Source organism: Choloepus didactylus, chromosome 7, assembly GCF_015220235.1.
Source record: "Choloepus didactylus isolate mChoDid1 chromosome 7, mChoDid1.pri, whole genome shotgun sequence".
NCBI classification, from domain to species: Eukaryota; Metazoa; Chordata; class Mammalia; order Pilosa; family Megalonychidae; genus Choloepus; species Choloepus didactylus.
In genome coordinates this window covers 126,874,282-126,888,654 of record NC_051313.1, presented here as the reverse complement: position 1 = coordinate 126,888,654, position 14,373 = coordinate 126,874,282, and positions in this window count along the sequence as shown.

Genomic DNA, 14,373 nt, shown 5'->3' with positions numbered 1-14,373 from the left:
ATATTCCCCTCTCCCAGCTAACCTGAGTAACTGCTGCTGCTTCCCAATTACAACTTTAGCCCTACTCTATTCCTCTTACTTCCTAATAAAAATTATTGGGGTAACCAATCACAGAATTGTCCCATGCTTCCTCATAGCATTCATCCAGGGCAAACCTCTGCTTCCTCGAACCTCCCCCATATCAACTAAGGAAGGCATAAATCCTATTACAAGTTCCTCCTACACCTCTCACCGAAACACTCCCAACCTCCCAATCCCCCCTCCCCGTGCTATATGTAATCCTCCTCCCACGATCTGTGAAATCCTGTACTGATGCAACAAGAACAAATAAACCCAAGTGGGTTTGACTACAAGCGGGCTTTGGCTTGTGGGCTTCCACAAGGTCATAGGCAAGTCAGAGCCCTGCTCCCAGCTTCCAAGTGCTCACTCCCATGCACCCCTAACCTGCCTGCCCTTCAGTTCCCCAGATAGAGTAAAATCTCTTAGAGTGCAAAACCAAAAGGAACTTCCTGCAGATTTCTAAGAACAAAAATGAAAAAAAAATTCCTTTTCAGGATATATTGATAATTTTTCAGTAATGTATTCACAGCAAGGAACAGTCCTTCCTTTGTGTGTTTCATGCACACATCTCATCCTCCTTCCTACATTTTTAACTCAAATGATGATTGGTTTAGCTCTGTTCGTGTTCCAAAGAAACTCATTTAAGGGCTTGGAAAATTGAGTTTTTCCCCCATTGTAGTTCAAAGAGGTTTTTGTATCTCTTGGATAACATGCAGATTGGAAAAAGCCCAATTGTATTCAGTTCAGTGGTTCTTCAGGTCTTGGGAACTTGGAGCTCCTATCTCACCAAAGATTCAAAGCCTCAAGATACATAAAAAATGAAAAATACTAACAATATTTTATTGATGAGGATAGAGAGAAGAGAAATGGGTGGTAAATTGCCTTCCCAACAGGTCTTTGGGAAGATGACCGTAATATTATGTAACCTATTACTTCTTCCCCAGATCACTTTAAGGCACACTCATCAGCAGCAGAATATTAGGAAGGGAGTTGGCGGAGTGTGTATGTGGGGGTAGGGACCAGAGGCTGGAGCGGAGACCAGAAACGGGCTGAAAAGGGTCTTCTTTGGGTAATTCTTTGCATAGTGTCTCATTTTTTCTGGAGAAAGAGAGATGCCCTTTGAATCTCTCACATTCACTGACGTTGTGTGTGTGTGTGTGTGTGTGTGTGTGTGTGTGTGTGTGTGTCTTAACCTGAATTGTCACCTGCTGCAGACAGTTTCCCTATGCACTGATGGTTTCCTGCTGCTCTCTCCCTGAGGATGTTCACTCCAGCTGATGAGGGTCAAGCTTTCTTATCCCTTTGTGACAACTCTGAAGTGGGGGCTTTCAGGTCCATACAGTCGCTCAGAGGGTTCCCAGCAGGATGGAGTCCCAAATGTCCACAGTGGTAACCGAGGCATGAGCACACCCTTTATTGGTTCTTCTTGTCTCACTTCCTCACTTCCTCACACCTACCAAATAAATTACTTGCATCCAAATCTTTTGTCTCCATAGTCTGCTTTTGGAAGAACCCAAACTGAGACAAAATCTGATAAGGAAACTTATCAGAGATTGACATCCATAATGGGAGGAAAGCAGGTGAACTCAGGTCAAGAATGAATTCATAGTTTGCTCTCACAATTTCTAAGCCCTGCATTTTCATATTTTCCATAACCTTACCCCCAGAGGGAGAATGCAGTCCTGCATTGGAGGAATCTGCACCACTGGGTCAGAGGAAAAGAAGGGCTAGGATGAACAGGAATGGGAGGTAGCTCAGAGGCTACAACGAGTTAAATTCTCGGCAGAACTCAGAATGGTCCATCTCTTCCCTGAATCCTCCTATTCCTCCCTTGCTGAGTCCAACCTCATGTTACTGGCTCTCATCAGTTCCCTATCTGCCTCTCAGTTCTAGGAACTCTCCATTTCAAAATCATTTCTGGGAATATGACTCAGCAGTAACTCAGAGCTCAGCTTCTTCCTCTCAAGGGCACATTTAACCTCCTTCCACCCCACCAGCCCCTTTTACATGGACCATTTCTCCATGCTGTCTCCTCTTCACTCCCTTTCCACCCACCTTTGTGTTACAATGTGCGTAACTTTAACATGGCCTTGGTAAATAAAGGAATTATGCTGGTATTATAATGTCAAAATATCATTAGATTCTAATTATTACCAGCATACCACTAGTGTGTGTCTGCAAGAAAGAGAAGTTGACCACACAGCCCAGCAGCAAATCACAGAATACAGTACTGAATGACGCCCATTCAGCCCAGTCCTTCATCTTGGCTTGGTTTGACCAAAGGCAGAAGAAACAAGCCCAAAACCCCAAGCCAGAGCCATTAATCTGGCATCTCTGCAGCTCTTGCAAAGTCTGCATCTACTTCTTCACCTGCATCTTCCGAATAAGGAGCAGGATAAAGAGCTCTAGAGCTTGCACTATGGCCTCTCCCAGCCAGCAAGGAGAATTGTGGTCCCACTCCGGACCTACTGAATCAGAATCTGTTCTTTATCAAGACCCTCTGGTTTTGCATATGCTGCTCTGGGAGACATGAAGTGGAGGTAATAGCGTGGATAAATTATCTGATATATTTGACACTGGAACTGAGTTCAGAGGCTGTTGGAGGGGTGGGAAAATTTTGTGATGGGAACAAAAAAAAAGTAAACAAAGGAAAAGATGAACCATTTAACCCTCCCCACCAAAAACAACAACAACAAAAACAAGAGGTTGTACACAAAAATAAATGTAATCATATATGCTACTTGACTCTGTAAAACAATAGCGACATAAGCACACTATTGGTAACCATGAGTAAAAGTTGGGATATATTTTTGTTGGTGGTATAAAGGAAATAAATCATCATTGAACATAATAGGGCATCGAAAAGTAATATCTAAAAATGGATACATCAAGAAATCACAGCATAAATAGGTTATTGTCTTGAGCAATATAGAGACATATAAAAGATAAAACAACCAAGTATTTTAAGGGGTTGTTTCTGGGGGATGAGGAGGGATAAGATGAGAGTGGAACTGACGCTTCTGTTAAAAGCTCTGCAGTCTTTGGTTTTTAATAAAAACGTTTGTATGCTGTGCTGGTTTGTTTACATTATGCCCTCCAGAAAAAGCCATTTTCTTTGATGCAATCTTGTGGCTGCAGATTGATTAATCTTTTTGATTAGGGTGTGACCTTTGGATTAGGTTGTTTCTATGGAAATGTGACCCACCCAAATGTAGGTGATAACTTTGATTAGATAATTTCCATGGAGGTGTGGCCCTGCCCATTCAGCATGGGCCTTGATTAGTGTACTAGAGCTCTATATAAGAACTCAGACAGAAGGATCTTGGTGCTGCAGCTTACAGAGACATTTTGAAGACAGCTGTTGGAAGCTGACACAGACATTTTGGAGAATGCCATTTTGAAATGCAACCTGGGAGCAAGCAGATGTCAGCCATGTGCCTTCCCAGCTAACAGAGGTTTTCTGGATGCCAATGGCCTTTCTCCAGTGAAGGTAACCTACTGTTGTTGCCTTACCTTGGACACTTTATGGACTTAAGACTGTAAGTTTGTAAATAAATAAACCCCCTTTATAAAAGCCAATCCATTTCTGGTATTTTGTATTCTGGCAGCATTAGCAAGCTGAAACATATGTATTCAATAGAATAAAAACTAATTTTAATTTAATTTTAATTTGCTTTATCCATCAAAACTCTCCTTCAAATTTGAGGGAGAGCTTAAATTTTTCACAAACAAATGCTGAGAGAGTCTGTCAATAAAAGACCTGCCCTACTTCAGATATTAAAGGGAACCCTACCAACAGAGAAACAAAGAAAGGAGAAAGAGATATAGAGAATTTTAACATACATGAATAGAACCTTACATCCCAAATCACCAGGACACTCATTTTTCTCTAGTGATCACGAATCTTTCTCCAGAATGGACCATATGCTGGGACATAAAACAAGCTCAATAAATTAAAAAAACAAACCACAATTAAACATATTCAAAGCACAATCTCTGACCACAATGGAATACAAATAGAAGTCAATAATTTTTGAATTGTAACTCCACTATTTACTTCCTACATGATATGAAATACACAAACTCTAGTGACAAATCAGTGGTTTTGAACTCAATGTAGAATATGTAATTTTTGACAAGAACTATATAAAGGTGGGGGAATGGAGGAGTATAGATACATAGTTTATGTGTCCTATTGAAATTAAGTTGGTATCAAAGAAAAACTAGATTGTTATGGATTTAAGAGTTTAATTTTAAGCCCTACAGTAAACACAAAGAAATTATCAGAGAATATGACCATAGAGATGAAAAGTAGAGTATGGGTTAAGAGAAATGGGGGAAGGGGCAATGGGGAGTTAAGAAATGAGTGTAGGGTTGCTGTTTGAGGTGAAGGGAAATTTCTAGTAATGGATGGTGGGAAGGTGATAGCATTACAACATTCTAAATGTGATTAATCCCACTAATGGAATGTTAGGGAGGGGGTGGAATGGGAAGATTTAGGCTGTATATATGTTTCCTCATTTGAGGAAAAAAAAAAAAAGACAGTCTAAATAGATGACAATTGAATGCCAAGGATGACCCTGGGTGGGATCTGAGGATGGAGGACAGGAGGCTCAAAGGGACACAGTTGAGACATAAGGAAAAGGAAATATAGAATGTAAGCTTTGTATCATTGTTGAATCTCTTGTACTTCTTAGCTGCGCTTAATGGGATTGCATAAAAGAATGTTCTTGTTCATGAGAACTGTAAATGTGAATTATAGTGTTTGTTCAAGGATGTGTGCAGTTAGCTCTCATATGTTCAGAAGACAGCAATAGATGATGGATGATAGATAGGGAGAGAGGGAGGGAAGGAGAGAGGGAGGGAGGGAAAGAAATAGTGTTGTGACAACATGTTAAAGTTAGTGAATCGGGGTATGGGGGGTCAGGGAATGCTGGAGTTCTGTGTATGGGGTTTGTATTATTTTTGCAACTGTTCCTATAACTTTGAATTTAGTTCAAAATAAAATGTAAAAAAAAAAAAAAAAAAAAGGAACAAGTGGTTCCCTCAGTAAAATGCTGAGGAAAGTTAAGTCAGTCGAAAATGAGACTTTGGATTTGGATCTTTGGGTTTGACAACATGACTACATTGGGAGATTTGGACAGCTTTAAAGAAGTGGGGGTGGGGGGACCACACACAATTTGCCATTAGACTTGCTCCCATGTGAAGCACATCACATTTATCAAATTATTTCCATGTCTAAAAGGATAAAGTTTATGTTCAGGAAAAACTCCTCCTGGAGAGTTGCTTTCACGTGGAGGGAGCAAAGTTTATACAGAGTCATATTCTCCAGTGGGTCTGGGAATAGCAGGAACTTCCTAATAGTAGCCCCATATCATGAAGGCCCTGTTCTTTGATTGAGCCTAGAAAAACTGAGAGATCCTGCCCTTCATTGTCTAATTCTGTTGGTTTCTGTCAAATGACTCGGGTGTTACTCAGTCAGAATCATGGCTGCCATGTAATAGCTTGAGTTTTAAATACCATTCACTGTCTATTTCCTGGGCCCCTTTTCAGTCTGGCTCCCTTGAGTACAAGTAAAAGTGATTCCCACCCCCCACCCCCACCCCCAAAAATCTCCTATGAGATTTTTTGACAATGTTGAGCAGTGAATAGAAGTCTACTTGGATTGGACTGAAGAAAGAAGGGAGATGAGGAAGGGGAAGTCAATTGTAGGTTATATTTTCAGAAAGTTAAGCATGAAGGGTAGCTGAGAATGGAGCCGGAGCCTTCCAAACTAGGGGGCCAAAAACCGATTGGTTTGATTTAAGCTGGAAATTCTATTTCTGTCTATTTGTTTAAAAGAAGATAGGGAGTGCAAATGGGAGTGGAAGACAGACTTGGAAAAAAAGAAGACAATAAACACATTTTCTTCTCAAACTAGGATTCAGGTCAGGTGTGTGCCAGGAGAGCTGGACCAGGAGGTTGTCCTTCTCTCAGGATAAACCTGGCCCACATTCCTGAAGGAGTGATTTCACTTGGAAGGGTCAAAGGCTAACCAGAGTCATATTTAAACTCCATATGTAGTTTGTTAAAATTTATTGTTGATGGGGAGGCGGGGCAAGATGGCAGACTGGTGAGCTGTATGTTTTAGTTACTCCTCCAGGAAAGTAGGTAAAAAGCCAGGAACTGCGTGGACTGGACACCACAGAGCAATCTGTCTTTGGGCATACTTCATACAACACTCATGAAAACGTGGAACTGCTGAGATCAGCGAAATCTGTAAGTTTTTGCGGCCAGGGGACCCGCGCCCCTCCCTGCCAGGCTCAGTCCCGGGGGAGGAGGGGCTGTCAGCTCCAGGAAGGAGAAGGGAGAATTGCAGTGGCTGCTCTTATCGGAAACTCATTCTACTGATTCAAACTCCAACCATAGATAGACTGAGACCAGACACCAGAGACTCTGAGAGCAGCCAGCCCAGCAGAGAGGAGACAGGCATAGAAAAAAAAACAACACGAAAAACTCCAAAATAAAAGCAGAGGATTTTTGGAGTTCTGGTGAACACAGAAAGGGGAAGGGCGGAGATCAGGCCTTGAGGCGCATATGCAAATCCCGAAGCAAGGCTGATCTCTCTGCCCAGTGCACCTTTCCTTAATGGCCCTGGTTGCTTTGTCTATTAGCATTTCAATAACCCATTAGATCTCTGAGGAGGGCCCTTTTTTTTTTTTTTTTTTTTTTTTTTTTTAAATCCTTTTTGCTTTTTCTAAAACAATTACTCTAAGAAGCTCAATACAGAAAGCTTCAAAGAATTGAAATTTGGGCACGTCAAGTCAAGAGCAGAACTAAGAGAGCTCTGAGACAAAAGGCAATAATCCAGTGGCTGAGAAAATTCACTAAACAACACAACTTCCCAAGAAAAGGGGGGTGTCCGCTCACAGCCACCATCCTGGTGGACAGGAAACACTCCTGCCCATCGCCAGCCCCATAGCCCAGAGCTGCCCCAGACAACCCAGTGTGACGGAAGTGCTTCAAATAACAGGCACACACCACAAAACTGGGCGTGGACATTAGCCTTCCCTGCAACCTCAGCTGAATGTCCCAGAGCTGGGAAGGGGGAGCAGTGTGAATTAACAGAGCCCCATTCAGCCATCATTTGAGCAGACTGGGAGCCTCCCATCACAGCCCAGCAGCCCAGAACTGCCCTGGGGGGACGGCACTCACCTGTGACATAGCACAGTCATCCCTCAACAGAGGACCCGGGGTGCACAGCCTGGAAGAGGGGCCCACTTGCAAGTCTCAGGAGCCATACGCCAATACCAAAGACTTGTGGGTCAGTGGCAGAGACAAACTGTGGCAGGACTGAACTGAAGGATTAGACTATTGCAGTAGCTTTAAAACTCTAGGATCATCAGGGAGATTTGATTGTTAGGGCCACCCCCCCTCCCCGACTGCCCAGAAACACGCCCCACATACACGGCAGGCAACACCAACTACACACGCAAGCTTGGTACACCAATTGGGCCCCACAAGACTCACTCCCCCACTCACCAAAAAGGCTAAGCAGGGGAGATCTGGCTTGTGGAGAACAGGTGGCTCGTGGACGCCACCTGCTGGTTAGTTAGAGAAAGTGTACTCCACGAAGCTGTAGATCTGATAAATTAGAGATAAGGACTTCAACTGGTCTACAAACCCTAAAAGAACCCTATCAAGTTCAGCAAATGCCACGAGGCCAAAAACAACAGAAAATTATAAAGCATATGAAAAAACCAGACGATATGGATAACCCAAGCCCAAGCACCCAAATCAAAAGACCAGAAGAGACACACCTAGAGCAGCTACTCAAAGAACTAAAGATGAACAATGAGACCATAGTACGGGATATGAAGGAAATCAAGAAGACCCTAGAAGAGCATAAAGAAGACATTGCAAGACTAAATAAAAAAATGGATGATCTTATGGAAATTAAAGAAACTGTTGACCAAATTAAAAATATTCTGGACACTCATAGTACAAGACTAGAGGAAGTTGAACAACGAATCAGTGACCTGGAAGATGACAGAATGGAAAATGAAAGCATAAAAGAAAGAATGGGGAAAAAAATTGAAAAACTCGAAATGGACCTCAGGGATATGATAGATAATATGAAACGTCCGAATATAAGACTCATTGGTGTCCCAGAAGGGGAAGAAAAGGGTAAAGGTCTAGGAAGAGTATTCAAAGAAATTGTTGGGGAAAACTTCCCAAATCTTCTAAACAACATAAATACACAAATCATAAATGCTCAGCGAACTCCAAATAGAATAAATCCAGAAAAACCCACTCCGAGACATATACTGATCACACTGTCAAACATAGAAGAGAAGGAGCAAGTTCTGAAAGCAGCAAGAGAAAAGCAATTCACCACATACAAAGGAAACAGCATAAGACTAAGTAGTGACTACTCAGCAGCCACCATGGAGGCGAGAAGGCAGTGGCACAATATATTTAAAATTCTGAGTGAGAGGAATTTCCAGCCAAGAATACTTTATCCAGCAAAGCTCTCCTTCAAATTTGAGGGAGAGCTTAAATTTTTCACAGACAAAGAAATGCTGAGAGAATTTGCTAACAAGAGACCTGCCCTACTGGAGATACTAAAGGGAGCCCTACAGACAGAGAAACAAAGACAGGACAGAGAGACTTGGAGAAAGGTTCAGTACTAAAGAGATTCGGTATGGGTACAATAAAGGATATTAATAGAGAGAGGGAAAAATATGGCAAACATAATCCAAAGGATAAGATGGCCAATTCAAGAAATGCCTTCACGGTTTTAACGTTGAATGTAAATGGATTAAACTCCCCAATTAAAAGATATAGATTCGCAGAATGGATCAAAAAAAATGAACCATCAATATGTTGCATACAAGAGACTCATCTTAGACACAGGGACACAAAGAAACTGAAAGTGAAAGGATGGAAAAAAATATTTCATGCAACCTACAGCCAAAAGAAAGCAGGTGTAGCAATATTAATCTCAGATAAAATAGACTTCAAATGCAGGGATGTTTTGAGAGACAAAGAAGGCCACTACATACTAATAAAAGGGGCAATTCAGCAAGAAGAAATAACAATCGTAAATGTCTATGCACCCAATCAAGGTGCCACAAAATACATGAGAGAAACATTGGCAAAACTAAAGGAAGCAATTGATGTTTCCACAATAATTGTGGGAGACTTCAACACATCACTCTCTCCTATAGATAGATCAACCAGACAGAAGACCAATAAGGAAATTGAAAACCTAAACAATCTGATAAATGAATTAGATTTAACAGACATATACAGGACATTACATCCCAAATCACCAGGATACACATACTTTTCTAGTGCTCACGGAACTTTCTCCAGAATAGATCATATGCTGGGACATAAAACAAGCCTCAATAAATTTAAAAAGATTGAAATTATTCAAAGCACATTCTCTGACCACAATGGAATACAATTAGAAGTCAATAACCATCAGAGACTTAGAAAATTCACAAATACCTGGAGGTTAAACAACACACTCCTAAACAATCAGTGGGTTAAAGAAGAAATAGCAAGAGAAATTGCTAAATATATAGAGACGAATGAAAATGAGAACACAACATACCAAAACCTATGGGATGCAGCAAAAGCAGTGCTAAGGGGGAAATTTATAGCACTAAACGCATATATTAAAAAGGAAGAAAGAGCCAAAATCAAAGAACTAATGGATCAACTGAAGAAGCTAGAAAATGAACAGCAAACCAATCCTAAACCAAGTACAAGAAAAGAAATAACAAGGATTAAAGCAGAAATAAATGACATAGAGAACAAAAAAACAATAGAAAGGATAAATATCACCAAAAGTTGGTTCTTTGAGAAGATCAACAAGATTGACAAGCCCCTAGCTAGACTGACAAAATCAAAAAGAGAGAAGACCCATATAAACAAAATAATGAATGAAAAAGGTGACATAACTGCAGATCCTGAAGAAATTAAAAAAATTATAAGAGGATATTATGAACAACTGTATGGCAACAAACTGGATAATGTAGAAGAAATGGACAATTTCCTGGAAACATATGAACAACCTAGACTGACCAGAGAAGAAATAGAAGACCTCAACCAACCCATCACAAGCAAAGAGATCCAATCAGTCATCAAAAATCTTCCCACAAATAAATGCCCAGGCCCAGATGGCTTCACAGGGGAATTCTACCAAACTTTCCAGAAAGAACTGACACCAATCTTACTCAAACTCTTTCAAAACATTGAAAAAAATGGAACACTACCTAACTCATTTTATGAAGCTAACATCAATCTAATACCAAAACCAGGCAAAGAGGCTACAAAAAAGGAAAACTACCGGCCAATCTCCCTAATGAATATAGATGCAAAAATCCTCAACAAAATACTTGCAAATCGAATCCAAAGACACATTAAAAAAATCATACACCATGACCAAGTGGGGTTCATTCCAGGCATGCAAGGATGGTTCAACATAAGAAAAACAATCAATGTATTACAACACATTAAAAACTCGAAAGGGAAAAATCAATTGATCATCTCAATAGATGCTGAAAAAGCATTTGACAAAATCCAACATCCCTTTTTGATAAAAACACTTCAAAAGGTAGGAATTGAAGGAAACTTCCTCAACATGATAAAGAGCATATATGAAAAACCCACAGCCAGCATAGTACTCAATGGTGAGAGACTGAAAGCCTTCCCTCTAAGATCAGGAACAAGACAAGGATGCCCGCTGTCACCACTGTTATTCAACATTGTGCTGGAAGTGCTAGCCAGGGCAATCCGGCAAGACAAAGAAATAAAAGGCATCCAAATTGGAAAAGAAGAAGTAAAACTGTCATTGTTTGCAGATGATATGATCTTATATCTAGAAAACCCTGAGAAATCAACGATACACCTACTAGAGCTAATAAACAAATTTAGCAAAGTAGCGGGATACAAGATTAATGCACATAAGTCAGTAATGTTTCTATATGCTAGAAATGAACAAACTGAAGAGACACTCAAGAAAAAGATACCATTTTCAATAGCAACTAAAAAAATCAAGTACCTAGGAATAAACTTAACCAAAGATGTAAAAGACCTATACAAAGAAAACTACATAACTCTACTAAAAGAAATAGAAGGGGACCTTAAAAGATGGAAAAATATTCCATGTTCATGGATAGGAAGGCTAAATGTCATTAAGATGTCAATTCTACCCAAACTCATCTACAGATTCAATGCAATCCCAATCAAAATTCCAACAACCTACTTTGCAGACTTGGAAAAGCTAGTTATCAAATTTATTTGGAAAGGGAAGATGCCTCGAATTGCTAAAGACACTCTAAAAAAGAAAAACGAAGTGGGAGGACTTACACTCCCTGACTTTGAAGCTTATTATAAAGCCACAGTTGCCAAAACAGCATGGTACTGGCACAAAGATAGACATATAGATCAATGGAATCGAATTGAGAATTCAGAGATAGACCCTCAGATCTATGGCCGACTGATCTTTGATAAGGCCCCCAAAGTCACCGAACTGAGCCATAATGGTCTTTTCAACAAATGGGGCTGGGAGAGTTGGATATCCATATCCAAAAGAATGAAAGAGAACCCCTACCTCACCCCCTACACAAAAATTAACTCAAAATGGACCAAAGATCTCAATATAAAAGAAAGTACCATAAAACTCCTAGAAGATAATGTAGGAAAACATCTTCAAGACCTTGTATTAGGAGGCCACTTCCTAGACTTTACACCCAAAGCACAAGCAACAAAAGAGAAAATAGATAAATGGGAACTCCTCAAGCTTAGAAGTTTCTGCACCTCAAAGGAATTTCTCAAAAAGGTAAAGAGGCAGCCAACTCAATGGGAAAAAATTTTTGGAAACCATGTATCTGACAAAAGACTGATATCTTGCATATACAAAGAAATCCTACAACTCAATGACAATAGTACAGACAGCCCAATTAGAAAATGGGCAAAAGATATGAAAAGACAGTTCTCTGAAGAGGAAATACAAATGGCCAAGAAACACATGAAAAAATGTTCAGCTTCACTAGCTATTAGAGAGATGCAAATTAAGACCACAATGAGATACCATCTAACACCGGTTAGAATGGCTGCCATTAAACAAACAGGAAACTACAAATGCTGGAGGGGATGTGGAGAAATTGGAACTCTTATTCATTGTTGGTGGGACTGTATAATGGTTCAGCCACTCTGGAAGTCAGTCTGGCAGTTCCTTAGAAAACTAGATATAGAGCTACCATTCGATCCAGCGATTGCACTTCTCGGTATATACCCGGAAGATCGGAAAGCAGTGACACGAACAGATATCTGCACGCCAATGTTCATAGCAGCATTATTCACAATTGCCAAGAGATGGAAACAACCCAAATGTCCTTCAACAGATGAGTGGATAAATAAAATGTGGTATATACACACGATGGAATACTACGTGGCAGTAAGAAGGAACGATCTGGTGAAACATATGACAACATGGATGAACCTTGAAGACATAATGCTGAGTGAAATAAGCCAGGCACAAAAAGAGAAATATTATATGCTACCACTAATGTGAACTTTGAAAAATGTAAAACAAATGGTTTATAATGTAGAATGTAGGGGAACTAGCAGTAGAGAGCAATTAAGGAAGGGGGAACAATAATCCAAGAAGAACAGATAAGCTATTTAACGTTCTGGGGATGCCCAGAAATGACTATGGTCTGTTAATTTCTGATGGATGTAGTAGGAACAAGTTCACTGAAATGTTGCTATATTATGTAACTTAATTGGGGTAAAGTAGGAACATGTTGGAAGTTAAGCAGTTATCTTAGGTTAGTTGTCTTTTTCTTACTCCCTTGCTATGGTCTCTTTGAAATGTTCTTTTATTGTATGTTTGTTTTCTTTTTAACTTTTTTTTTCATACAGTTGATTTGAAAAAAGAAGGGAAAGTTAAAAAAAAGAAAAAAGACAAACAAGGAAAAAAAAAAAAAAGATGTAGTGCCCCCTTGAGGAGCCTGTGGAGAATGCAGGGGTATTCGCCTACCCCACCTCCATGGTTGCTAACATGACCACAGACATAGGGGACTGGTGGTTTGATGGGTTGAGCCCTCTACCATAAGTTTTACCCTTGGGAAGACGGTTGCTGCAAAGGAGAGGCTAGGCCTCCCTGTATTTGTGCCTAAGAGTCTCCTCCTGAATGCCTCTTTGTTGCTCAGATGTGGCCCTCTCTCTCTGGCTAAGCCAACTTGAAAGGTGAAATCACTGCCCTCCCCCCTACGTGGGATCAGACACCCAGGGAAGTGAATCTCCCTGGCAACGTGGAATATGACTCCCGGGGAGGAATGTAGACCCGGCATCGTGGGATGGAGAACATCTTCTTGACCAAAAGGGGGATGTGAAAGGAAATGAAATAAGCTTCAGTGGCAGAGAGATTCCAAAACGAGCCGAGAGATCACTCTGGTGGGCACTCTTACGCACACTTTAGACAACCTTTTTTAGGTTCTAAAGAATTGGGGTAGCTGGTGGTGGATACCTGAAACTATTAAACTACAACCCAGAACCCATGAATCTCGAAGACAGTTGTAAAAAAATGTAGCTTATGAGGGGTGACAGTGGGATTGGGAATGCCATAAGGACCAAACTCCACTTTGTCTAGTTTATGGATGGATGTGTAGAAAAGTAGGGGAAGCAAACAAACAGACAAAGGTACCTAGTGTTCTTTTTTACTTCAATTGCTCTTTTTCACTTTAATTATTATTCTTGTTATTTTTGTGTGTGTGCTAATGAAGGTGTCAGGGATTGATTTAGGTGATGAATGTACAACTATGTAATGGTACTGTAAACAATCGAAAGTACAATTTGTTTTGTATGACTGCGTGGTATGTGAATATATCTCAATAAAATGATGATTAAAAAAAAAAAATTTATTGTTGAGGTAAAATGCTTTAATTTACTTTAAATTTGTAAATAAGACCCAAGACTTGAAAGGTATTTCTCATATGAGTTGGGCAGCACTGCAAGGTTCTGTCCTAAAACCCCTGTGTTTAGGGCGTTTGGATGGGATCACACTGAACTGCAATAAATGAAGGAAGGAAAAGCTCAATGAGAAGTGAGCCTGTGTCTGCTTTCTACTGAAAGAGGGTGCAGAAGGTGTGGCTTTTGAGTGAAGAACAGGAGTTTGTCATGCACATATAAGGGGCAGAATGTTCTAGGAAGGGTGGAGACAAGTGCTACTATCTGGAAACCTGAAAGGGTATTGCAGGTTTTTCCAAATTCTGCTGGTGGGTGAGTAGGGCATTAGAAAGGAGGGAGAAGTGGCTG